Raw genomic sequence first — 27,903 nt, forward strand, 5'->3', positions numbered from 1 at the left:
ATGCTACCCAAAACTGGATTAAGATGTAGTGAGATCTAATTTAACTGACTTGATATTACCCCAAATAAAAATTAGCAAAAACTAATAGTACATACATATTTTTAGATTAAAGATAACGCAGAGATTTCAGTGAAATAGGTACTATCCATAGAAACTCAAGAGGACTGACTAAGGGTAATAAAACTCAAGTAAGAATTTAATATGTATCATACACATAGAACAATAAAAGCCATGAAAACAATGAATTAAATTACTATACAAATTATATTAAAATGAAGGATGACAAAAACTACCATTCCAATCTAACCAAAATTTCAATGTTTTGTATATAAAAATAACATAGCTCAGCCAAGATCCCATTAATATCTGATAATTATAACTTTTAAAATATTAAATAAGTACCACTAATTAAAATCCACAGATTATTTTTTCAATTTAGTTATGTACTGGGGGCATATTATGTGATAAGCATTGGCTTCGGACCTGCAATATTAAAATTAATTTAATTATTAAAAAATGGTGCTTATACACTAAGAATCATAGATTGACCAAGACATATGGACTAAGTATAAGTGATTGAGAAGCCCTCATCCCAGAAAAAAAGATGAGGTTATTTCAGAGAGAAGGTATAACATAAAGTATAATAAAAGCAAGATGGCATAAAAGCAACAGGTTAGTTTTAGAAAGGAAAAATGACCTGGAGCTGTGAACAGCTGGAAATGAAAACAAAAAGACAGACTGAGGCTGGGTTTGGAGGGCCTTATAAGCCATGCTATATAGTCCAGATTTACCTTGCAAGAAATGGGAAGCCTCTGGACAAATTTAAGTACAACAGTAACAAATTCATGTTTTAGTAAGACAACTGGATACAGACTAGAGGTACTCAAACTACAGAAGGTGATGGTTATTGCAACGGTCCAGGAGAGAGTTGATGAAGGAGAATAAGCACTACATATTTTTATTCATTTAATCCTCACAGCAATTCTAGAGGTAAAAAGGATTATTATCCTCAGTTTACAGATGAGGAAACTAAAGCACAAAGATTATGTAACTAGACAAGTTACAACTAATAAATGCTGGGTGAAAATCTGAACCCAAATAACTAGGCTCCAGAATTCAAGCATTTAACCACAGTTTTTTTTTAAACTATTATGTTTTGCTACTGATAAAAACTAGGGTTAAAAAAAACTGTACTTATCCGTAGCAAATCCCAGCACTTTGGGAGGCCAAGGTGGAAGGACTGTTTGAACCTAGGAGTTGAAGACTAGCCTGGACAATATAGTGAGACCCTGTCTCTTAAAAAAAACACAAAAATTAGCCAGGTACACACCTGCAGTTCCCGCACTCCAGCCTGGGCAACACAGTGAGACACTGTCTCAAAAAAAAGGAAAAAAACAAAACCAAGAAAAGATAGTGTTTTAAGAAGGAAGGTTGGTCACCAGTGTTAAATGTTGAAATGAGGCCAAATAGGATGAGTATTTAGAAAATTAAAAAATGATTAAATTTAGCAATTCATTGTTCACCACTGACATCTACAATAGAAACAATAATTTTTGCCTTTAGAATTAATCACCAAACATGTATCCAACACCCTTAAGATCCATTACACAAAAGTTTACATCAATGATAGCTTCAACATGTTTTAAAATCAGCAGTCCTGATACTCAAAAATTAACAAAATAGAGCCTCTGAAAACTAATAAATTGTTTTAAATCAACAGAAGAATAAGACATTCTGGTAAAGCAAAACAGTGTTTTTATATTAAGCTAATGTCACAATGTGTAATTAAAAAATTATTTATAGATGACACAGTATCTCAGTAAATCTTTAAAACATGTCAAGCAAAACTGTACATAGATCATCTAAAGGGCAAAGACAGATAAATTGCATTTCCTGCCTAAATAATGTATATCTGTTGTCTATTTCATAACATATCAGATTAGGTTTTAGTTTTTCAGACATAAATATCACAACACAGAAAAATGTAAATTTCAATTCAGCAAAACATACCATTAGCAATAAAGCAAAAACAAACAAAAAACCCAACAACCTTAAAGAAAATATTTGCAACTTATACAAAGATATGTAATAAACTCATTTTTAAAAAAGAAAAAAAAATCTCCAAAGATAAAGTGGCACAGGATATGGAAAGGCAATTCACAGATATGAAAATCCAAATGGTTCATCAATATATGAGTGAATAAACATTCAAACTGATTGTTACAAAATACAATCAAAATGCCAATTTTCATCCATCAAATTGACAAAAATCTCTACTATGACATCATTACACATTCATGTACAGTGGGTAACAAGATAATATTATCCATTAACATGTAAAATATGCTTATAATTTTGGCCTAGCACACTTACTTTGGGATAGAAATTAAACAGGAAAAAATAAATTTTCAATAGGGAAATATTACAGTAAATTATGATACATCCAAATTATATTTTGTAGCTACTTAAAAACTGGCTTAGTTCTATATTTACCGAGAAAAGTCCATTATGCATTGTGAAGTTAAAAAAAAAAAAAACACAAGAGTAAACCCTATAATAGCTAGAATGGGAATGAAAAGAGGAGGCCACCAGTAGGCCCTGAATATTTTGTTTGTACTTAGAGGAAAGAAGTATGGATAATGATATACTAATTCTGTACCCTCAAAGGGACAGGTTTAGAGGATGTAAGAAGAAAATAACACTTGGTCCTTTAAAAACAAATCCAATAAATACTTATGTTCTAATTGCTATTATCTTCAAAATAAATGGCTGTGTATGCTGAAACATTTGCTTTTCTAACATTTTTTCAGATTGTGTGTGTGTACATATTTTGAAGTTTAAGTTCTGTAATTATTTTTACTCTATTTTAAACAAATAGTAATGGTTGTAAATACTTTGAAGTTTAAGTTCTGTAATTATTTTTACTACATTTTAAACAGATAGTAATGCTTGTAAAAATAGTGTCTTTTAACGTATCTTCTCATATCCTTATATAATGTTATATTCCAATAAAAACAACCACAAATTGTGCTGTTTCAGATAAAGTTCTCCATAAACTTTGCTTGAATCTACCTATTGCCCCAGACGGACATCCCATCTTCTCCTCCTCTGGAATGGCTTCCTCCATTATTTATTTTCTCCTAGCTTAAATCTAGCCAATTTTTGTACAGCCCCACTGGTTTCACTGGCAACCACTCATTTTTACAATTATCTAACTAAGTGATGCTATCGCAAATAAGAATTTTCATTAGGTAAAATTAGGGAAAGTAGGCCAGGTGTGGTGACTCACACCTGTAATCCTAGCACTTTGGGAGGCCAAGGGGGTGGATCACGAGGTCAGGAGTTTGAGACCAGCCTGGCCAAGATGGAGAAACCCCGTCTCTACTAAAAATACAAAGAAGTTAGCCGGACATAGTGGCGGGCACCTGTAATCCCAGCTACTCGGGAGGTTGAGGCAGGAGAACTGCTTGAACCTGGGAGGCAGAGGTTGCAGTGAGCCGAGACTGCACTGCAGCCTGGGCGACAAAGCAATGGCTCTGTATCAAAAAAAGAAAAAAAAAAATAGGGAAAGCAGAATATTTCTACGTAGCAACTTCCTATGGCTTTCCAGTCACGATGATACGGGGTGGGAGTGTGGGGAGAAAGAGACACAGTGTGCACACACCTAGAAGGTAAAGCAGAATATAAGTGAAGAATAAGACTCCAAACTATAATTCCAGAATGTTGGAAATAAAGCTCGGAGTCTTAAGGAAAACAAGCACTCAGACAAAGGATTTCTCAGCAAAGCAAATTTACTTCTGCGCAGAGGGGTGCTTCTCTTTGGCCAGTCGCCATGAGAGCACAAAAAACACAGGAGAGTTAAAGTTTTTATCCCTGACGCAAATCCTGCCCCGGTGCCCTTTCCCCATTGGCTGGGGTTGGACCGCACAATCTAAGCTAGACCCGATTCTCTGAACATTTGAACTTTTTCTTAGATAAGGTGGGCACATAAGGGAGAGAGGGGAGAGGGGGTAGAAGTCATCTGTGATAAGCTAGAGAGCTAGTTTTCTTCCCAAATAAGGAAAGGAATGTGAGCTAGTACTGATAAGCCATTGGTGCTGTGGCATGCCTGGGCATGTAGTAAAGGCAGAAAGAAAGAAAAAGAGAAGAAAAGAGAAGGGGAGGGGTACTGTGGATTAAAGAATAAAGGATTAATAGGCTATTTGAAGAGAAATCTTGTCATATCCCACACGGAAGAGAAAAATGAAACCAAAATTCTACTGAGTGTGAAGGCTGAGACTAGAGAGGCTCCTGACATAGCTGAGTGGAAGTACTATGTGTGATAAAGAAGGAAATGGAGAAATATCTATTTGGTCAGGATAAACTGAGTATGTTTAGTTATCCCCAACTCTTTATCTTCTAGTAATTGTGATATAAGGAAGACTGGGAAGTACAAGTCAACAATTCATTGTCATTAAATCAGAAAGGCACTGAACACTGAATTTATAAATCAGAAAGCATAAATGATTGAATAACAAAGGAAAATTCAGCTTATCCGCAAATAATGCAAAATAAACATTGAAACTGTGAGGGAAGAAAATTTATAAATTTGTTATGCTAATTTAGGATAGACAAACAAAAAGAGAATTCACTTTGTTTCATGCCTTTCCATTATGGTTTTATTAAATTGATGTTTTTGTTTGTTTTTTTTTTTTGAGACAGGGTCTCACTCTGTTGCCCAGGCTGGAGTACAGTGACGTGATCATGGCTCACTGCAGCCTCAATATGTCCCAAGCTCAATCAATCCTCCCACCTCAGTCTCCTAAGTAGCTGGGACTATAGGCACATGCCACTATGCCCAGCTGATTTTTAAAAAATTTTAGTAGAGACAAGGTCTCGATACATTGCCTAGGCTACTCTTTAACTCCTGAGCTCAAGCAATCCTCCCACCTTGGCCTCCCAAAGTGCTGGGATTACAAGCGTGAGCCACTGCACTCAAATTGATTTTTTAAGGCAGTCAAGAGATATCTAATATCCAGAGTCTTCTATTAGAATTCCATGTACACTATTAGCTTTTAAAAACCAGTCTTCTGGTATAAAAGTAAGATACTTTCACTATCAAAAACCTATGAAGATAGAGAAAAGCTTTAAAATGAAATAAAAATATTTATAAAAAATTAAGATCATAAATCTCTTTTTTTTTTTTTTTTTTTTTTTGAGACGGAGTCTTACTCTGTCGCCCAGGCTGGAGTGTGGTGGCGCGATCTCAGCTCACTGCAACCTCTGCCTCCCGGGTTCAAGTGATTCTCCTGCCTCAGCCTCCCGAGTAGGTGGGACTACAGGCACGTGCCACCACACCTGGCTAATTTTTTGTATTTTTACTAGAGACAGGGTTTCATCCTGTTATCGGGAATGGTCTCGATCTCCTGACCTCATGATCCGCCCACCTCGGCCTCCCAAAGTGCTGGGATTACAGGTGTGGGTCACCACAATAAATCTTAAACAAATATGGGACAATTTTAACTTAAACTTAAATGTTTTCCCACACAGGAAATACGCTTTTTAAAAAATGGCTGAGTAAGGGGTCAAATAAGAGGAAAAAAATTTATGGTATATTATTAATTTATTTAACCATTCTTGTAATACCAGGCATTTGTGTTGGTTCCAAATATTTTTCACTATTATAATGAGCACCATAAAGAATATTCTTATATAAAAATTGAGCTAATTTCAGAACATTCCTCTGGAAAGAGTCCTCCAAGTGCTGTTACTTTACAAATAGTATTGTCATGCTTAATGCCTTTGATTCACATTGCTAAATTATTCCCCAGAAAAGTTTTACTACTTTAATTTTCTACTACCAGGGTAAAAGGGTATTATAACTTTCTCTGTGCTTATCTCATTTTCCAAACTAGAATGACACATTTCTTGCAAGTACTTCTTTTATAGTTTCATATATATATTTATATACACACACATATATATACATATAAATACACACACACATAAATACATATATATTTAATTTCAATAGCTTTTGTGGTATAAGTGGCTTTTGGTTACATAAATGAATTGTATAATGGTGAAGTCTTTGATTTTAGTCTATCACCTTAGGCCAAATCACCAGCAACACTCTAGGAATGACAACAGTGACATTATCTTCATTACTGTTGTAGCACAACTAACACATGGATTAGTAATATTAACTAGCTGTTTCTGCTATATTCAAAATTCAAGACTTTGTGCTTGATGGCCCTCTAATGCATTTGCTCATTAGGGCATACTTTAATCACATCACTAACAAAGTCCTTCAGTCATTTTTGGTTGAAACCATTAGGATATATATCCGCACTGCAGAATGTCCTGAATAGTACTTTTGATCTAGAAAAGAGTTGTTTGCAAAAAATTAAATAAGATAAAATGAAGACAAAGAATTGCTGACTAAATGTAAACCCTTCTATTTTGAGACATCAGGGAGAAAAACCAGCAGAGTTAATGTTTATTAAAAAACTGAATCTAATCTATACCTGCAGAGTTCCATAAAGAGCAATAAAATCTACTGAAAAAGTTACTTAGTTGAGTGAAAAGGAACTACTGATGCCATACTGACTGAGAAACTTCAACCCAATTTCCATTCCCTTAATTGAAATTGCAACTTTTAAGAAAAATTCTATAATTCTGAGGGGGGAAAAAAACACCAAGTAGTGTTTAGTCAATCACTACCCAATACATTTTTTAAAGTGAGATGTTAACAAGTATGCACGTGTAATGTAAGTTATCAAGTTTTTTAAAAATTTTATTGTTTTTAAAATAATGATGTGACAGGGCCTACACCTAGGTACTCCACATCAAAGCTAAAACTGAAAATCTAATGCTACAAAATTCTTACAAAGTCTATTTTGGCAAGTTACTTCCTCTATCCAACTACACTTGGTATGTTCTCACAGGTGCAAATAAACTTTGAACTCATTTTACCTGGAATAACTTTATGACATTCATTTGTAATAAAAATGTATCCTCTTAAAGTTTACAAGAATTAATCTTTTAGACCACTGAGTCCATTCATATTTTGTTTCTTTGTATAATCAGCTCTAGTAATATGCAACAAAAGTGACAATCAAAAGTATGGCACTTTTTGAGTTACATGCAATTGGTAATTTCTATGTCATAAAGCTTTCCTGATTATTGACATGTCATTTATGATCAAAGGTTACTAAGAAGAAAAAACAGGACGACGACAATGGAGAAAAAAAATTAACTGTAAAGAACAAATAAAATCATTTTTGATAATACAGCTAAATGATTTTGTATATCACAGTTAACATACAATGTAAAAGGGGAAAAGCCATGTTCCTAACATATTTAATTAATTTATTTTGAAAACAGAGAGTCATATTATAGAATTTAGTGCTTGGTCACTCTTCCCCTACACTCCTATCCTAACTTTGGTTTCTTTTTAATGAAGAAAAAGAAAGTCAGCAAAACAAAATGCCAACATTAAATCATTTTGCAAAATTTTATGTCAAAAAAAGTAATAGGAAATACACACATCAAGGGAAATGTTACTATTCTTCCAGAACATCTTTTCACTTGGTTCATGGTTCATTCTTCTACATAACTGTGCAGGCACTACGAATGGCTTTTTCCTCTAGGTTTAATGTGGCATTTGAAAGATTATGGCATTTTCAGGAAACCACAATGCGGTGATTTTAGCAGTTATCTGGCTGAAAGTAATGCTGTGATTTAGAATAACCGTTCGGCTTATATGCCATGGCAAAAGCCAGCTACCGAGCCATCTCACAAAGACAACCTAATTCTTGATATTTTATTAATAATACATGAGGTCAGTCTAGAGACAGACAGCAGAATTAGAAGAAGCTCCTTTTGAAAGGGCACATACTACATATATAGGTATGTATAGATTAAATCCTTTTAAGTTCATTGTAATAGAGCTCATTCAAAAACTGATAACCTTAATTCATCTTAGTTTAGGATAAATGTAATTGCTCCTTGAAACTGTTTCACAGAAGGAATTAGGCACTTAAGAATTAAAATAAAAAGCAACCATATATCATACATTAGTAGCTACATAGATAATAAATGTGAGAAATGCTAAAAGATTATGCAGATAATATAACTCATATTAATCTACATATTTTAGTCCATTTAAAAGCTCAATTTACTTTGTTTTACAGAAAGGAAAAGACAAATTTTTCAGATTAAAACTGTCTACTACAAAATGTTTCTTACAGACTTATCTCAATTAAAAATAAATGAAAAGTGACTGCCTTATAATTAATTCCCATGTTTTTCATAGCTATAGTCTAAAAAATATATAAATAAGATCAAAACTTTAAAAATATGATGGGTCAATAATACAAATAAAAATAGCACTGTTGGGTGAGAGGCTTATTCTATAAACGACTCAGATTCCTTACACCTGAATAATACATTGCATTTCTGAATTTCTTTCTCTGCTTAACTTCTGGAGCATTACAAAATCATGAAATTTGAAAATTAAAAGGGATTTTTAAATCAATCTAATGCATTGCTCATTCTATGAATGAGATAACTGGCTCGCAGAGAGGTTATTTGCATTTCTCATGGTTATACAGCCTCTCCCTGGCAGAGACTTAGCCAAAATTTCAACCTCTTAATTTTAGCTCTATGCCCCCTCCCCACCATTTTTCCTAGTTAGTTATTGACTGAATTTTCAAGTGAGGTTCATTTTTTGTTATTCACTAAGATAAATATTAAATGCACTATCACTGCCCAGAAAAGAGGCAGGATAATCATCCTGGTTTTCCTAGTTAACAAACCTCTCCATGTATGTCAACAATATTAAGGGGAAAATAAGGGTTAAGCTAATGACACACATACTACCTAGAGAATAAGTGAATAAGGATAAATATGGGAAAAAAATGAGGTTACATAGCTTCTCTTCTCTTTAGTCAGAAAACAAAAATGTGAAAGCATTTCTATTCAAATATCATAGTGTTAACTAAAATACCCACATGCCACATATACTCAGGCATTTTAATACTTGAAAAAGATCAGTCTAAGGTTATGTAATTCTGAGGTTATGTCTTCCTGAAATTTAAGCCTCAGTTTCATGCATGCTGAAGAGAGAAGCAACTTAATGGTGCAAAACTTCTCAACTGAGGAACAAACTGACATTTATTTTATGAAGATTCTGAAATAGATAATGTTCTTACTTGCTAAGCTAACTAAATTTCAACGGACTGCAATTCTTTGTCTATTACCTTGTATTGCTCCACTCATTTAACTGATCCCTCCTCTCAAAATATGGTAATAGTAATAATGATAATAAAAAACAACCTCTAAGATCACAGGCAAACAAGAGGCTATGTATGAGGTATATCTGTTCTCCAAATCATACTCACAAAATGCAAATACAGTGTGCTTGAATCTGTCTCTTTTTTTTTTTTTTTTTTTTTTCAGATGGAGTCTCGCTCTGTTGCCAGGCCGGAGTGCAGTGGCGCGATCTGGGCTCACTACAACCTTTGCCTCCTGGGTTCAAGTGATTCTCCTGCCTCAGCCTCCTGAGTAGCTGGGACTACAGGCGCATGCCACCAAACCCAGCTAATTTTTGTATTTGTAGTAGAGATGGGGTTTCACCATGTTGGCCAGGATGGTCTTCATCTCTTGACCTTGTGATCTGCCCACCTCAGCCTCCCAAAGTGCTGAGATTCAGGCATGAGCCCCACCGCGCCCGGCTGAATCTGGCTTTTTTTTTTTTCTTTGCACTACTGGTTAATTCAAATGCTTACGTTTCTAACATTTTTACATAATTATGCCTATATATTCAGAGGTTTCTTCAATTTATAATTAGAGCAGTAATATGTGTTATCTTTAAGACAAGACAAAGGGACTACAAAAGCATTTAGTAAATAGATGACCATAATGAACATTACTAATGACCAAAAGAGTAAAAGTGTAGATGGTAACATACTATGAATTTCCCAAGCAGCAACTTTCGTAAATATAGATAGTATTAAATGTAGTATATATGAATTAAATATGATACATGGCATTTTAATACGTGCACATACAACATAAGTACAACATATATATTAGTATTATATTAATATACCATTGAGATACTAACATATCTTAGAATTATCTGAAAAAGGTATAATCTTGCCAAAAAAAAAACACCATATTTGAAGGCTGGGCACAGTGACTCATGCCTGTAATCCCAGCACTTTGGGAGGCCAAGGCAGGTGGATTGCTTGAGAACAGGACTTAAAGATGAGCCTGGACAACATTGCAAAACCCCATCTCTACCAAAAATACAAAAATTAGCCGGGTGTGGTGGTGTGCACCTGTAATCCCAGCTACTCAGGAGGCTGAGGCAGAAGAATTGCTTGAACCCGGGAGGTAGAGGTTGCAGTGAGCCGAGATCACGCCACTGCACTCCAGCCTGGGCTACAGAGTGACTCTGCCTCAAAAAAAAAAAAAGAAAAAGAAAAAGAAAAAACATATCCAAGATAAGCATCTCTAAAGAAGATTCAGTTCCCAATCTGTGCGATGGTCTTCATTCAAAATAAAATATAAAAAATCCAATGACATCTAAAGTTAAAAAGCAGACAGTACATTTAAAAAAAATAATATTAAATACAACTAAACAGCATACTTAAAGGAATAGAGGTTATAACACTGAAGCCTCAAAGAACAACAAATATATCATTGAAAACCATAAAATAAAGAAAATAAAACAGCAGCTATGATCACGAAAGGGATGCCACCATTTAGCCTTTAACAAATTATATTTATCAAAGAAAGTTTTACCAACCACACTGTTCAAATGTAAATTATGCTGAGAGACTATAGAGGTTAAAACCATGGACTCTGTAGCCAGACTGCCTAATTCTGAATCTCAGTTCCAACACTTTCTAGTTATGCAACTTTCTCGCTCTGTTGCCCAGGCTGGAGTGCAGTGGCACGATCTCAGCTCACTGCAAGCTCCGCCTCCCGGGTTCACACCATTCTCCTGCCTCAGCCTCTCAAGTAGCTGGAACTACAGGTGCCCGCCACCATGCCCGGCTAATTTTTACTTCTTTATTTTTTTTGGTAGAGATGGGGTCTCATCATATTAGCCAGGATGCTCTCGATCTCCTGACCTCATGATCCACCCACCTCAGCCTCCCAAAGTGCTGGAATTACAGGCATGAGCCACTGTGCCTGGCCTAGCTATGCAACTTTTAAGCAGTTACTTAAGCTCTATACTTTAGTTTCCTCATCAATTCAAAGGAGATATTAATACTTATTTCATAGAGTATCTAAATGACTTAATACATGTATATAAGATACCTGATACATATTGATATAGTTTGGATATATGTCTCCTCCAAATCTCAGGTTGAAATGTGACTTCCAGTGTTGGAGGCGGGCCTGGTGGGAGGTGTTTGGGTCATGGGAACAGAACCCTCATGAATGGCATAATAATAATAATAAAAATAACCTCTTTCCTTCCCATGGGAATGAGTGAGTTCTTGTTAATTCACACAAAAGCTGGTTAAGAATCTGGTGCTTCCTCCTCTTTCTCTTGCTTGCTCTCACTATGTGATATGCCAGCTCCCCCTTTGCCTTCTGCCATGACTGTAAGTTTACTGAGGCCTTGCCAGAAGCAGATGCTAGTGTCATGCTGCTTGTACAGCTGGCAGATCCGTGGGCCAAATAAACCTCTTTTCTTTATAAATTAGCCAGCCTTTGGTACTTCTTTATGGCAACACCAACTAACACAGAAAATTGGTACCAAGAAGTGTAGTGTTGCTATAAAGATGTCTGAAAGGCCAGGTGCAGTGGCTCACACCTGTAATCCCAGCACTTTGGGAGGCTGAGGCGGAAGGATTGCCTGAGCTCAGGAGTTTGAGACCAGCCTGGGCAACACAGTGAAACTCTGTCTCTTCTAAAAATACAAAAAATTAGCCAGGTGTGATGGCATGTGCCTGTAGTCCCAGCTACTCAGGAGGCTGAGGCAGGAAAATTGCTTGAACCTGGGAGATGGAGGTTGCAGTAAGCCAAGATCACGCCACTGCACTCCAGCATGGGTGACACAGCGAGACTCCGTCCAAAAAAAAAAAAAAAAAAGATGTCTGAAAATATGGAAGCAGCTTGGGAACTGGGTAATGGGCAGAGGTTGGAAGAGTTTGGAGGGCTGAGAAGAAGACAGGAAGACAAGGGAAAATCTGGAACTTCTTAGAGTATTGTTAAGTGGTTGTGGCCGAATGCTGATAGAAATTGACACCAAAGGCCAGGCTGATGAGGCCTCAGATGGAAATGAAGAACTTATTGGGAACTGGAGTAAAGGTCACCCATATTATGCCCTAGCAAAGAACTTGGCTATATTTTGTCCATGCTCTTGGGATCTATGGAAGTTTGAACTTAAGAGTGATAACACAGGTTTCTGGTATAAGAAATTTCTAAGCAGTGAAGCAGTTAAGATGTGGCCTGGCTGCTTATAACAGCCTATGAATCGATACAGGAGCAAGGAAATGACTTAACGTTGGAACTAATGGGGCCAGGCACGGTGGCTCATGCCTGTAATCCCAGCACTTTGGGAGGCTGAGGTGGGCAGATCACGAGGTCAGGAGATCGAGACCATCCTGGCTAACATGGTGAAACCCTGCCTCTACTAAAAATACAAAAAATTAGCTGGGCGTGGTGGCAGGTGCCTGTAGTCCCAGCTACTCAGGAGGCTGAGGCAGGAGAATGGTGTGAACCCGGGAGGCAGAACTTGAGAACTTGCAGTGAGCTGAGATCGTGCCACTGCACTCCAGCCTGGGTGACACAGCAAGACTCTGTCTCAAAAAAAAAAGGAAAGGCATTTTCAGGAGAGGAATTCAAGGTGGTTGTGGAGCAACCGTTTGCTAAAGTGATTAGCATGACTAAAAAAGAGACAAATGATAATAGCCAAGACATGGGGGAAAGGCACTGAACATATTTTGGAGATCTTCCAGGCAGTGCAGCCCATCACAGGCCCAGAGGTCTAAGAGAAAATAACGTTTTCAGAGGCCATGCCTGGGGCTCTGCTTCCTTGCTCAGCCTCAGGACACTGCTCCCAGAATCCTGGCTGCACCAGCTCCAGCTGCTGCACAAAGAGCCCCAGGTACAGCTCACATCACCAGGTACAGCTAGCTCGGGCCACCAATCTGGCCTTGGTGTTTTTCCACATGCTGTTAAGCCTCCAGGTTCACAGAATGTGAGAGTGAAAAAGGCTTGGCAGCCTCCACCTAGGTTTCAGAGGATATATGAGGAAACCTTGGTGTCCAGGCAGAAAAGCCTGTCACAGAGACAGAGGCTTCACAGAAAGCCTCTACTAGTGCAGTGCGGAAGGGAAATGTGGAGCTGGAACCCTCACACAGAATCCCCACCAGGGAACTAACTGGTGGAGCTGCAGGAAGGGCGCTGTTGCCTTCCAGACCTTAGAATGGTAGAGCCACCAGCAGCTTGCACCCTGAGCCTGGAAAAGCCACAGGCATTTAACTCCAACCCATGAGAGCAGCCAAGGGGGCTGAACCCTGGAAAGCCACAGCAGCAGAGCTGCCCAAAGCATTTGGAGCCCACCCACTGTACTAGTGTGCCCAGGATGCAGGATATGGTATCGAAGGACATTGTTTTGAAGCTTTTAAGGTTTAATGTCTGCCTGGCTGGGTTTTGGAAATATGTGGGGGCCTACTGTCTGTTTCTTTTGGTAAATTTGTCATTTTTGACATGGGAATGTTTACCCAATGTCTGTACCACCATTGTATCTTGGAAGTAAATAACTTGTTTTTGATTTTACAGGCTCATAGATGGAAGGAACTTGCCTTGAGTCCCCAGTAAGACACTGGACTTTGGACTTTTGAATCAACGATGGAGTGAGTAAAGACTTTGGAGGACTATTAATAAAGGACAATTGTATTTTGCAATGTGGAGAACATAAAATTGGAGGGGGGAAAGGAGTGAAAGTATATAGTTTGGATGTTTCTCCCCTTCAAATAACATGCTGAAATGTGATCTCCAATATTGAAGGTGGGCCTGGTGGGAGGTGTTTGGGCCACAGGTGCAGATCCCTCATGAATGCTTGGCACTAAACCGATGGGAATAAGCAAATTCTTGCTGTTAGTTCACATGAAAGATGGTTGTTTAAAGGAGCCTGACACCTCCTCTTTTCTCTTTTGTTCACTCTATGTGATATACTGGCCCACCCTTTGTCTTCCACCATGATTGTAAGTTTACTGAGACCTCACCAGAAGCAGATGTCAGTGCCATGCTGCTTGAACAGCCTGCAGAACTATGAGCCAAATAAACTTACTTTCTTTATAAATTAGCTAGCCTCAGGTATTTCTTTATAGCAATGTAAACAGACTGACAAACACAATAAGCACTATATATGTTATATCAGAGTTGCTGTTATTTGCATATACATAGCCTTTACCATTTTTTGTCCACTGTGCCAAGCCCTTTACTTGTACAGTATTATTTAATCATCCAGACAATCTATGGAGTAGGTACTATTGTTTATTGCTATTTTATAGATAAGGAAGGTAAAACACAGGCAAGATAAAAGCAGAGTTCACAAATAACAAAAGAAGGTTTAAAACCATGATATAGTTTGGATACATGTCCCACTCAAATCTCATGTTGAATTATAGTCCCCAATGTTGGAAATGGGACCTGATGGGAGGTGACTGGATCACGGGGGTAGATTTCTCATGAATGGTTTATACCATCCTCTTGGTGCTGTTCTCATGATGATGAGTTCTCAAAAGATCTGGCTGTTTAAAAGTATACAGCATCTCTCGCATCTCTCTCTTTGCCCCTGGCCCCTGCCACATAAGATGCCTTTTCCCCCTTTGCCTTCTGCCATGATTGGAAGTTTCCTGAGGCCTCCCCAGAAGCAGAAACCGCTATGCTTCCCTTATAGCCTGCAGAGCCATAAGTCAATTAAATATCTTTTCTTAGTAAATTACCAGTCTTGGGTATTTCTTTACAGCTATGCAAGAATGGACTAATACAACTCAGCAGAATGGTTATAAATCCTCATACTTCACCATTCATTTTACAGTACTGCCTCTCAAAATAATAGACACTTTAAAATGTAATAGAATCTAGGCTCTTAATATAAATTCAGCAGGCTTACTTTTTTAATATCCAAAATTAAAAGTACTGAGTTGAATAATGAATTAAATGGTGTAATTTTTTCATATGAGAGTCGCTTTAACATTTCTTTAATTAGAAGTTCTCTTATTGCATTAAATCAGTTGTGGAAACAAAATCTAATTTATACATAATCAGAAACATGTCTCAGGGCTATGAGAAACCAGTGACAAAAGAACATTTGCAGTGGTTGCCTGATGCTGGAAATGGGGGCTATGACTGACTATAAACAGGCATAGTAATTTTTGAGGTGATGGAAATACTCTAAAAACTGGACTGTAATGATCGTTGAACAATGACAAATGTACTAAAAATCATTAAGCTCTATACTTATAATGGGTAAAATTTAATGGGATGAAAATTAGATCCCACTAGAGTTGTTTTAAAAAAAGGAAATATCTGCTATTTATCAAAGGAAGTGGGTGTTTTAAACTGACTTATCTTCTACTCCTCTAGGTAAATGAGAGAAAATGCAACTGGAAAACTGGCTTCCATTCTAAGATATTTAAGCAAGAAAAATAATCATAGTCTACATAATCACAGAGTAGCTTGGAAGAAGATGCTACTGAGTATGTTACACAGGAGCTTGTGATCAAATGCAAATAAACAGGTAACATGGACTTGGAAACATGTAATATATAATCTTTGAATATCGGAGCTAGTGTACTAGGCTTCAGAGAGGTTACAGCCTAAGGTATTCTCCTAAAATAAGAAAAGTGAGATTGAAAGAGATTAAGTGACTTGCTTAAAATTACAAAGCTGGCAAGTTACAAGCTTAAACTAGTTGAGATCTCCTAACTCTCAGTGCAGTAAACAACTACCACAAAAATAAAGATTATCAGTTAATCAAAAACCACTATTTGTCACCTATTATTTTTGCTTCAAGAAGCATACACAATTTTTAAGTTTGTACTCAGTAATTTTAAAAGTTTTTATATTTTCAAAAATAAAACAAATCAGGAACTATTTAAAGAAATGTCCCTGCCCAAAAAGAAAGTATAAACTATTTTAATTGTATAGAGTTGCAAAAATATACAGTTATGGCAGTGTATCAGTAAATTAACAAGCATTTATTCTGAATTAACTGCCTGAGCCATATTGCATTAGACTATCACGGTCATTAGAAATAAATGGAAGGCCCAGATGCTATATTCACCTCGTGGACAAAGTAAATTAATTGACAGACAATAATGACACAACTTACAAGCAAAATGGATCACAGCATGACATGGGATTTTATGAGGGTTCCAAGGACAATCAATGTAAGACGATCAATATGGGGCCATAGAAGTTAGGAAGAATACATGAAAGAAGTAAATACTGATGTAGGCTTAGAAGGAAGAAGAAAATATGCCCAAATACATTACAGAAAGCAGGAAAGTCCTATGCAAATAGTTACAGTGAACACTGAAAAAGCCAGCATGACTAAAGAAAATACCATGGTGCTGACACATAAGAAAGAAGCAACTGGCAAATGAGATGAAATCAATACATTCCTCGAAAAACACAGCTTAGCTGGGTACAGCGGCTCATGCCTGTAATCCCACCATTTTGGGAGGCCGAGGATAGAGGATTGTTTGAGTTCACAAGTTCTACACCAGCTTGGGCAAAATAGTCAGACCCCATTTCTACAAAAGATTAAAAAATTAGCTGGGCATGGTGGCGCACACTTGTAGTCACAGCTACTAAGGAGGCTGAGGTGGGAAGATCACCTGAGCCTAAGAGTTCAGGCTGCAGTGAGCTGTGATCATGAGACCTTGTCTCAAACAAAAAGAAAAACACAGCTTACCAAAAATGACACAAGATGAAAGGAAGTATTTGTTCTAAAAACTGAATTTATTATAAAAAACATTTCCACAATGAAAACTCTAGGTTCAGATGGTATCACTGGAGAATTCTATCAAAATTTAATGAACAAACAGTATCTTAAACAAATGCTTTAAAAACAAAGAATAAGGGAACACTTTTTCCAACTCCATTCAGAAGGCCAGTATTATCTAATAAAATGTGATACTTCTACCAGAAAAAAAAAATAAATAAATAAATAATAGAACAGCTGGGCATGGTGGTGTGGTGGTAATACCAAGCCATGGTGGTAATTCCAGCTACTCAGGAGGATCACTTAAGCCCAGGAGTTTGAGACCAAGCCTGGGCAACAAACAACCAATAAAAAAAAAAAAAGGAAAGACAAGAAAGAAAGAAGGAAGGAAAGGAAAGGGAGGGGACGGAAAGGGAGGGGAGAGGAGGGGAGGGGAGGGGAAGGAAAGAAGGGAGGGAGGGAGGAAGGGAATACGTTCATAGAGAATGTATAAACCTTATCAAAATATTAGCAAATAAAATTTTAAAAATACATAAAAGAGGCAATACATCAGACCAGAAGGGTTTATCCCAGATTTGCAAGGTTGATTTTGAAGCCTCCCTGGGAGAGAGGGGATGGAAGAGCCCAGCAAACACTGTTCAAATACCTGTGCCTTATCGACCTCCTTATTAAGGAGACTTGAAGGCACTTCTCCATGTGGACTCAGTACTTTTCTACTTCCTACCCCTTCCCTATCTCCCTTCCAGAAGCCCCTGGGTCCATAAAACAGCAGGAACCTTTGTTTGGGAATCCTTTAGCAGTAAGACTAAATTTCTCCTCTAAGTACAAGGGTATGTGCGGTGTGGGGTGCTGGTTGGGGTGGGGGGTGTATCTGCACTTATCTTCCTGACTCTTGCCCACTGCTGTTCAGTGGGAAACAATGTAATACTCAGAAGCCAGCAACCTTTCCTGACTGGCTTCTTCCTGATACCACCAGAATAAGAAAATAAAGTTTCGTTACTTTGAACTTTGCTTGTTTTCCTAATTGACCACCTGGAAGCTCTAAACTCTAACAGAAAACAGAAAACTTTAAAGATAACCTATACAATAGCATCAAAAACATTACATTCTTAAAAATGCATGTAATAAAAGATACGCAAGATTCCTAAACTCAAAACTACATCAGTGAGAAAAAATAAAGACTATCTGAGTATCTGAATAAATGGAGAGATATACCATGATCATAAATTGAAAGATGCAACATGGTAAAAATGTTAATGTCCCCCTGCCCCAGCCCCTTTCCCCCCCACTAAATCCCATGTATTCAACACAAAGCCTATTATAATCCCTGTAGACTTTTGTTCTTTGGGTTCTTTTTAAAAATCAATTGTGGTAAAATATACATAGCATTGACCATCTTAACCATTTTTAAGTGTACAGGTCTGTGGCATTCACATTCACACTGTTGTGCAACCATCCCCACCATCCATCTCCAGAACTTTTTCATCTTTCCCAGCTGAAACTCTGTACCCCTTAAACACTAACTGCCCATTCCTCCTTCCCCCTGGAAACTACCATTTTTACTTTTGTCTCTATAAACCTGACTACTCTAGGAATCTCATGTAAGTGGAATAATACAGTATTTGTCACCTTCTGTAACTGATTCATTTTACTTGGCATAATGTTCTCAAGGTTCATCTATGTTGCAGTATCAGTTTTTTTTTTTTTTTTTTTTTTTGAGACGGAGTCTCGCTCTGTCGCCCAGGCTGGAGTGCAGTGGCACGATCTTGGCTCACTGCAAGCTCCGCCTCCCGGGTTCATGCCATTCTCCTGCCTCAGCCTCCCAAGTAGCTGGGACTACTGGCGCCCGCCACCATGCCCGACTAATTTTTTGTATTTTTTAGTAGAGACAGGGTTTCACCGTGTTAGCCAGGAAGGTCTCGATCTCCTGACCTCGTGATCCACCTGCCTTGGGCTTCCGAAGTGCTGGGATTACAGACGTGAGCCACCGCGCCTGGCCCAGAATTTCATTCCTTTTTAAGGCTGGATAATATTCTACTGTATGTATGCTATGGTTTGGATACCTGTCACCTACAAACCTAATGTTGAAATGTGATCCCAATTTAGGGGGGTCCTAATGGGAGGTGTTTACATCATGAAGAAGAATCCTTCATGAAGAGATTAATGACCTCCTCAGGGGTGTGTTCTAACTCTATTAGTTCCTTTGATAGTTGGATATTAAAAAGAGCCTGGCGTCTCCCCCTCTCTTGATGCCTCTTTTGTCATGTGATCCCTGATCATACCAGTTCTCCTTTACCTTCCACCATGAGTGAAAGCAGCTTGAGGTCCTCACCAGATGCAGATGCCCAATCTTGAGCTTCCCAACAATAAGAATTGTGAGCCAAATAAACATTTCCTTCTTTATCAATTATCCAGCCTCAGGTATTTCTTCTTAGCAACATAAAATGGACTAAGAGAATATACATATATACACTACATTTTGTTTATCCTTTAATCCATCAGTGGAACTTGGGTTGCTTCCACCTTTTGGCTACTGTGAATAATGTTGCTATGAAAACAGGTGTTCAATTATCTGTTTGAGTTTCTGCTTTGGGTGTACAGCTAGAAGCAGTATTAACAGATCAAATGGTAATTCTGTCTTTAATTTTTGGAGGAATTAAAATACTGTTTTCCATAGTAGCTGCACAATTTTATATTCCCAAGGGCAATTGTACAAGAACTCCAGTTTCTCCACATCCTTGCCAACACCTGTTATTTTCTGTTTATTTATTTATCTATTTTAATGATAACTAGCCCAATGGGTGTGAGGTGGTATCTCACTGTGGTTTCGATTTACTTTTCCTGAATGATTCGTGATGTTGAGCATCTTTTCATATGCTTGTTGGCTATTGTATATCTTCTTTGGAGAAATATTTTCAAGTCCTATGCCCATTTTTAATGGGGTTGTTTCTTTTTGCTGAGTTGTCCAAGTTCTTTATATATTCTCAATCCCTTAACAGATACATGACTTGCAAATATTTCCCCCTATTCTATGGGTTAACCTTTTTACCATCTGGTGATGGTGTCCTTTCACACACAAAAGTTTTTAACTTTGAATTTAGTCCAACTTACCTAATTTTTTGTTGCTGTTATTACCTATGCTTTTGGTGTTAGGTCCAGGCTTTCCTTTTTAAAATGAAAATGGACAAGCTGTTTCTAATATTTACATGAAAATGCAAAGGATCTAGAAAAACGAAACAGCTTACTCCACAGCCTGAGTAATCAAGAGTTGGTCTTGGCGCAGGAATAAATACATAACTCAATGGAATATAATAGAAAGTCTAGAAATAAACCCACACTGAAAAAGCCAACTGGCATTTAAAAGTGGCACCAAAGTAATTTAATGTGGAAAGGCAAGTATTTTCAACAAATGATACTGGAAATCCACATGGGGCAGATAATAAACAAACCTTCCTTAACTCTACCTGAAACCATATACAAAAATTAATTTCAGATAGCTCATATAAAATATAAAAGCCAAAACTACAAAGCTTCTAGAAGAAAACAAGAAAGTTTTTGTCACCTAGACCTAAGCAAAGAATTATTAGATAGGAAATAACAATAACCATAAAACAAAATATTGCTATGCTGGATATCTGCAAAATTAGCAACTTCTACTCCTTAAATAATACCATTAAAGAAAATGAATACGCAAGCCACAAATAAAAAAGAGTATGTATGCAAAATATATATTTGAAAAAGAAATTACATCCCAATTATATTAGTAATTCCTACCACTCAATACTAAACAACTCAATTTCTTAAAAAATAGGCAAAAGAATTAGTTCACAAAGAAAAACATACTACCAGTGAGCAAATAAAAATGTGCTCAATAAGCCAGGTGTGGTGGCTCACACCTATAATCTCAGCACTTTGGAAAGCCAAAGTGGGAGGACTGCTTGAGCCCAGGAGTTCAAGACCAGCATGGGCAACATGGCGAATGCCTGCCTCTACAAAAAATAAAAATAAAAAACTAGCTGGGTCTGATGGCACGCACCTGTAGTCCCAGCTACCTGGGAGGCTAAGGTGGGAAGATCACTTGAGACTGGGAGGTTGAAGCTGCAGTGTGTCATGTTGTGCCACTGCACTCCATCCTGTGCAACAGAGTGAGATCCTGTCTCAAAAAAAAAGAAAAGAAAAGAAAAGAAAAGAAAATATGCTCAACATCATTACTTATCAGAGTAATGAGAACTAAAACAACAATGGGATACCTCTACACATTCATTATAATGGCTAAAATCAAATAAAAGAGAAAAATGCCATTTGTATAAAACTCTAGAAGAGACAAAACTAATCTATGGTGAAAAAAACTTATAGAAGAGTCGTCGTCTTTGACCTTTCTGGAGCAATGAAAATATTCTGTATCTTGATAGAAATGGCAGTTACATGATTGTATGCTTCTGTCAAAATTCACCAATTTATTCACATAATACATATGCATTTCATTGTTTGTAACTTTTACCACCCCCAACCCACACACACAGGCCAAACAACTATTAAACTTGGTTAGATTTACCTTGTTTTACAGTGGTTTGGGTTGGCAATTCTGAAACTACTTTCTGCATATTTTAAGCTTGATTTTAAGCTGAGGCCTAAAAGTTACCAAACCATTGGATGAAACAATTTATAAACACTATTTCTAAGAAATAGTGTTTCTGTTTATGTTTGTTTCATCATTTCATCATTACAAAATTTTCAACTTTAGGGAAGTTTATTGTTTATCTAGTTTACATAGTCTAGATTTAAGATCTGTAAAATAAGGCATTTATAATGAGGTTTCTACACAGTTACAGTCATTTTTTTCAGCCTTTTAATTTTTTGTTGCCTACATCTAAATTACTAAGACTGTGATCCATTGAAATGTATATTCAAAAAAATATATATCAGCAAAGATGATGTATTATAAAAGTTTAAATAGTAGTAACATTTGCTCTTTTTGTCTACTTAACTTTAATCTAAAAAGGAAAGAAAAATATCTTTGTTAATCACTGCTCAGGCTGATTTCTTTATACATTCTAACACTATTCATATATTAAATATTGACATCTTTAAAGAGCTCTACTTCTATTATTAAGCTGATTCAACTAAAAAGTGGAGCTTTTTAAAAGCTAATATCATTGAAATAAAAAGGTTTTCAAAAACAATAATAAAATAAAACTTTCAAAGCTAAAGGATACCACAATAAAGTAATCTCTTTTTTTAACGATATCAAAAAGCTTAAAAAATAACTGTTCATGGGACAGGCACAGTGGCTTATGCCTGTAATTCCAAAACTTTGGGAGGCCAAGGCAGGCAGATCACCTGAGGTCAGGAGTTTGAGACCAGCCTGACCAATATGGTGAAACCCTGTGTCTACTAAAAATACAAAAATTAGCTGGGCGTGGTGGCATGCACCTGTAATCCTAGCTACTTGGGAGGCTGAGGCAGAAGAATCACTTGAACCTGAGAGGCGGAGGTTGCAGTGAGCCGATATCACACCATTGCACTCCAGCCTGGGCGACAGGAGTGAAACTTCGTCTCAAAAAAAAAAAAAAGAAAAAGAAAAGAAAAAACAAAAAACTGTTCACTGAACAAAACAGGTATTTGTCAATATTTTCTCAGAATAGTAAGGTAATTATGTTAAACACTACAGAATGTAGCAGAAATAGATGTTACTAATTTTATTGAGTTTCAATTTTACTTACCTATTAGATGACACTATTATTTGGTAATCATATCAGAATTTCCCTGAAAAGCAACTGCTTCGATAACAGTTATTTTAAAAATAAATGTAAAAATCAAAAGGATAGTTAAAAAGCTACAAAAATAAAGTTTTAAAAAGGTCATAATTATATTCCTTTGTTTAAAATTTTCAAATAATTCCCAGTGCTTCATCAATTTGGACTTAGAATGCCAGGCTTTTCTTCCCTTTCCATGTAAATCCTGTTAAAAGAGTTAAGTGGCAAATTCTTTAGGCTAAGAATTTTAGAAAGCCCATATGTCTTCAGAGACGTCTTGCTATACTACTTTATCTCTGCCCTTTATATTAAATCTAACATGAAAATTAAAAAGATTGAATATCTTGCCAAAGATTCCTTAATGTGACTAATGACTGTGGAAGTGTTTTTTGTTTAGTGACTTGGGGCAAAGATAGAGCTACACAAAGATTAGTAAAACAATAATTATTCTTTTAAGATACTTGAAGGAGGAAAGCCAACTTAAACAATCTATACCAGAAATAATAGTAGTCGAATTGGAAGAAAAAGGTATACCACACAGCTTGTCAGGGTGACATGAATGAATACACTTCACTATACTTAATTGAAAAAAATACTAGAAATCCAAGCTCTGGAAACAATCCTTTAAAAATAATTATTGCATAATATTAATAAATGACTTAGAAATAAAAAACAAAACAAAACAAAAAAACTTATCCAAGAAGAGAAACGGAATTTTATCTAAAAATGTCCTTATGCAGGAAATATCTGTTTTTAATGCATTTAAAATTTATTAGAAGACACAAATCATTTTAAGAACCTATATTTGTTTCTTAGTTTTAAAGTATTATCAATAATATATATTTGCATCATCACTTCAAAATCATGCTATTCCTACATGAAAATGCGTATTTTATCACTATTAAGAGTGATTACTATATGATAAACTACACAAGATAATCAAATTAAAATAACTAAATTTAAGAAATTGACCAGGCTTGGCACGGTGGCTCATCCTTGTAATCCCAGCACTTTGAGAGGCCGAGGTGTGCGGATCATCTGGGGTTAGGAGTTCGAGACCAGCCTGGCCAACATGGTGAAACACTGTCTCTATTAAAAATACAAAAAATTACCCGGGCATGGTGGTGCATGCCTGTAATCCCAGCTACTCGGGAGGCTGAGGCAGGAGAATCACTTGAACTCAAGAGGTGGAGGTTGCAGAGAGCAAAGATTGCACCACTGCACTCCAGCCTGGGCAACAAAGCAAGACTCTATTTCAAAAAAAAAAAAAGAAAGAAAGAAAGAAATTGACCAAATGCAATCCTAACTAATCTTAAGAGGGACAAGACTGCTTTCATTTTGTTAAATTTAAAATAATCCATTTTTAGTGACCTAACATTTTATGAAAAATAGTAACTAAACTTATAAGCAATTTTAGCTTTACTCTCAGTCTAATCAAATCTCAAAGGGAAAAACCCCTTCAATTATGACCCAGGAAGTCTATAAGCCTCCATACTAGTTAGAACAGAAAAGTTAATTAAAAATAAAAAATCAAGTCTCAGCTACTCGGGAGGCTGAGGTGAGAGGATTGCTTGAGCCCGGGAGGCAGAGGCTGTACAGCATCAAGAAAGTGCCACTGCACTCTAGCCTGAGTGACAACAAAAACAAACAACAAAAAAATTATAATCAGAATAATGAGAGACTAATATTTGAAATTAAAATGTAATACATCTGAATTCTTGCTGGTGTTCCTAATTAGTTATGATACAAACAAATTTAGTTGGGGAAGATGCACTGACAAGCCGGATTTTTAAATGTAAAATAAATAAAAGTGCTAACAACAATGTTTAGAGACCAAATTGACACCCTACCCTTGTAATCAAAATGGTTCAATACCTATATAATTTGCCATATACTCAAATAAAGGGGAGAATCTGGCAAGCATTTAATAGTGTAGAATTAGCTATAAAAGTGAAATAGCTTAATAGATCATTTCCTACCCTCAATGCATCTGAAAAAGGGCCACAATACAAAATAAAATTAAAGATGCTATTTAAGAGGGCTCATGGATTCCAGGGTTCTTAGCTTTAGGAAACCTTTCTTCTCTCTCTCCTATCTCTGATTAAGTAATAAAACGTGCCACATTGAGTTTATATAGTTAAGACAAAATTTGAGGTTTAGAAGTTTGGTGTTATTCCTAATTTGATAGTTCGATAAAGACTGAAAGACAGGCCCACTTCCTTTTCATATACGTTCAAGGAGAGGAATCACTTCACTCTACTTTTCATAGTTTAATCAATTATTCTCAAATCTATTTCCTTACTTAAAATGCAGCGGACGAAAAACTATCCACTACATTTTAGTGACAAAAAATCAATTGTCCTTTATCAAGCTCTTTAAATATCTTCATCAAACATTATATTTTGTGACTCAATTTGCTCTAGAATTAAATTATAATAGTGACAGTTTTTATTAATTCAGCAAAAGAATACTCAGTCATTACTTATGTAGAGTTCATTGACCAAGCATTTGCTGATCATTAAATGTGCCATGAACTGTGGAAACAAAAATAAATAAGGTATCACTAAGTAGTTCCATAACAACTTCCAACAAAGAATGACCTATCACAGACAAAGCCTTTAAGACTTCTCAACTCCATGAAATAGTTTCAACTTGACCTTTAGCATTTAGATTGCATTAAATAGCATAAAGAAATATATATTTAGTTGAGAACTTCTCAGATAATTTCTAATTAAATTTTAAAAGTAGATGGCAAAAAACTTGCACTTAAAAAAATAAAATTCCCGAGATGCTGTAAACCTTCCATCTAATCATTTTAGAAAACATGTAATGACAAATTTCTTTTTGTCTCCTAGATTCTAGACAAAATTATATACAACAGGACATGTGCATTTTCTGACATAACAAATAAGTATTTATTATAACTGGAAACATATTTACCAATTGTGACCTTTATTTCAATGCACACATACATGTATTCTTTGTGTTACTAAATAATACTACTGTTCTAACATTTTATATGGAAAGAACCTTACTATCACTCAGCAATTATTCATAAGGTACCTAATGAAGCAAGTATGATTGTGATCATGTACAACGGGGGGAAAACCAAGACACAGAAATGCTAAATTACTTGCCCAAGTCCCAAGAAAAATAGGCAAAGCAGAAAATAACAGTTGAAACCTACTAATTACAATGTACTGACAAATTGCATGCAATTGTTCAATGATATAAAAAATTATACATGTAAATTCACAAGTAAACACATACAAATAACTAAAAAAGCAAGGACAATTAAGAAGGAATTTTCTATATAGCCTGAATTACATAGAGAAGTGTGGTTTAAAAAATCAAAACTGCTGAAGAGCAGATTCTAGTGAGATATAAACATTAGTTTAAAAGAACTTGAGAAAGTAAACACAGTATATTAAATAAAAGACTAATTGTGACCCATGAAGTTTAATTTTAAAAGAGAACCCAACAGACATACATATATGTCTGAGTAAGCGCTGAAATATATCTGTAGAGAAAATAAATCCTTATTTAAAATATCTTATTTGAAAGTTAAAAAGCATGTAAAGATAGTATTTAAGATGCAATGTAATAAAAAAGTGTAGACTTTTGGGGGGTGATTTTCAAACAATAACAGTGCCAATTCCAAAATATGAGATGCCAGGGAAAATGGCAGATATTAGCTTATGAGATTACTTTTATTAAACATATGAAATGTTATATAAAAATTCTTTACCCCAAGAAGAATAGTGCATAAACAATGTATTTTTTTTAAAGATCACATTATAACCAAAAATATTTTATGGCATTGCTTTATATCCAGCTTATCTTGTCCTAAGAAATATTAAAATACAGTATCAATAAAACATTTAATTTCCTCTACATTACCTCTTTAAAACTTTGCAGACAATTTACGATATTATCTTCTTTATAAGGCAAAATGAAGGAAGGGGACTTTGCATATCCATTATTTTAGAGTAATAAAAATATCTTTACCTTCCAGAAGACTTTCACAAAATTCCAGACATTGGCATATTGTAATAATGCAATTAGAAATAAAAATTTTGTAACAGAAACTAAAGAAATAACATAAAGTAATACTATTCAAAAATCTTATCAAAATTAGAAGATGGCACTTTTTTTATTAAACAGCTAAAATATGACGGGTTGGAAATCTATCATAAACTGATTTTTAAAATAAAAATTGTACTTCTCAGGTTCCTAATTTCCAATATATGACAAAAGCAAAACAAAAAACCTAATAAAAACCTGTAAGTCCTACAGCAAAAATGCCTCAATCGATCTCATATTAAAAAAAAAATTAGACACAGTAGATACTCATACAGGTTCAAATAATTAATAAAAGCATCACCAGCTCTATAAGTTTTTAACTACTGCTTCAAATTAATCATAGTCCTCAACTCCATCCTCAACCCCAAGGGAATTTTCCTGAATTAAATTTTTGTTCATTATATAAGATTGGTTTTTTAATTTTTGTTGTTTCATTTACTCCATTATGTTACACTTATGCTTGGGATTTCATTTTCGACATACTGCAAAATTTATACTGTGGTCAGAATTATTCAGGTGTATCTCCTGAACTTGGAACTACTTACTACTTTACCCTAAATTTTAATAAACTTAACCTTCAAGATAGCTCCCAACACACTCTACATGAACTACCTCAAAAAAATTAGCCAATTATTATAAACTTTCTTAACTTTGTTGAAGGACTTTGTCTTTTTCTACTGTAATTTTTACTTTATCTTTCTCATTGATAGCATAAAAAACTCATAAAATTTAAGACTTCATGCCTTTCTTTGAGAAATTAAGACAAATTATATTTTTAATGACCAAAATAGATTAAATCATTTGGAAGTAAATATTTAAAAACATACAACAACACGAATATATTTGTTTTATCAATATGTTTATTCTTTTTGAAATGTTTAATTTCTGTGTCCTCAGTTAATTTAACAGGGCTTTACCAGAAGACAATTTTTTAAAGAAATAAGAATGGATTCCCTTACAAAGTCCCTGTAAGAACTGTAAGAACTTTTGTGACACTGTCCTTTGAAAGTCTAATGCCTCTTTTAAATTAGCTCTTTTTGTTCACCCACTCACTCCCCCATCTCACCCAGGCTTTGATCAATTTCTTCATTTCCGCTAAAA

At 35.7% G+C, this 27,903-nt stretch overlaps 1 protein-coding gene across 12 annotated transcripts in view; it reads right to left on the bottom strand.

The window, feature by feature from the left end:
- The window catches only part of PHF14 (PHD finger protein 14), a 198,449-nt gene that overhangs the window by 81,978 nt on the left and 88,568 nt on the right, over positions 1-27,903 (bottom strand). The gene's annotated exons all lie outside the window — the stretch shown is intronic.

This window comes from Pongo pygmaeus, chromosome 6 (genome assembly GCF_028885625.2).
Source record: "Pongo pygmaeus isolate AG05252 chromosome 6, NHGRI_mPonPyg2-v2.0_pri, whole genome shotgun sequence".
NCBI lineage: Eukaryota > Metazoa > Chordata > Mammalia > Primates > Hominidae > Pongo > Pongo pygmaeus.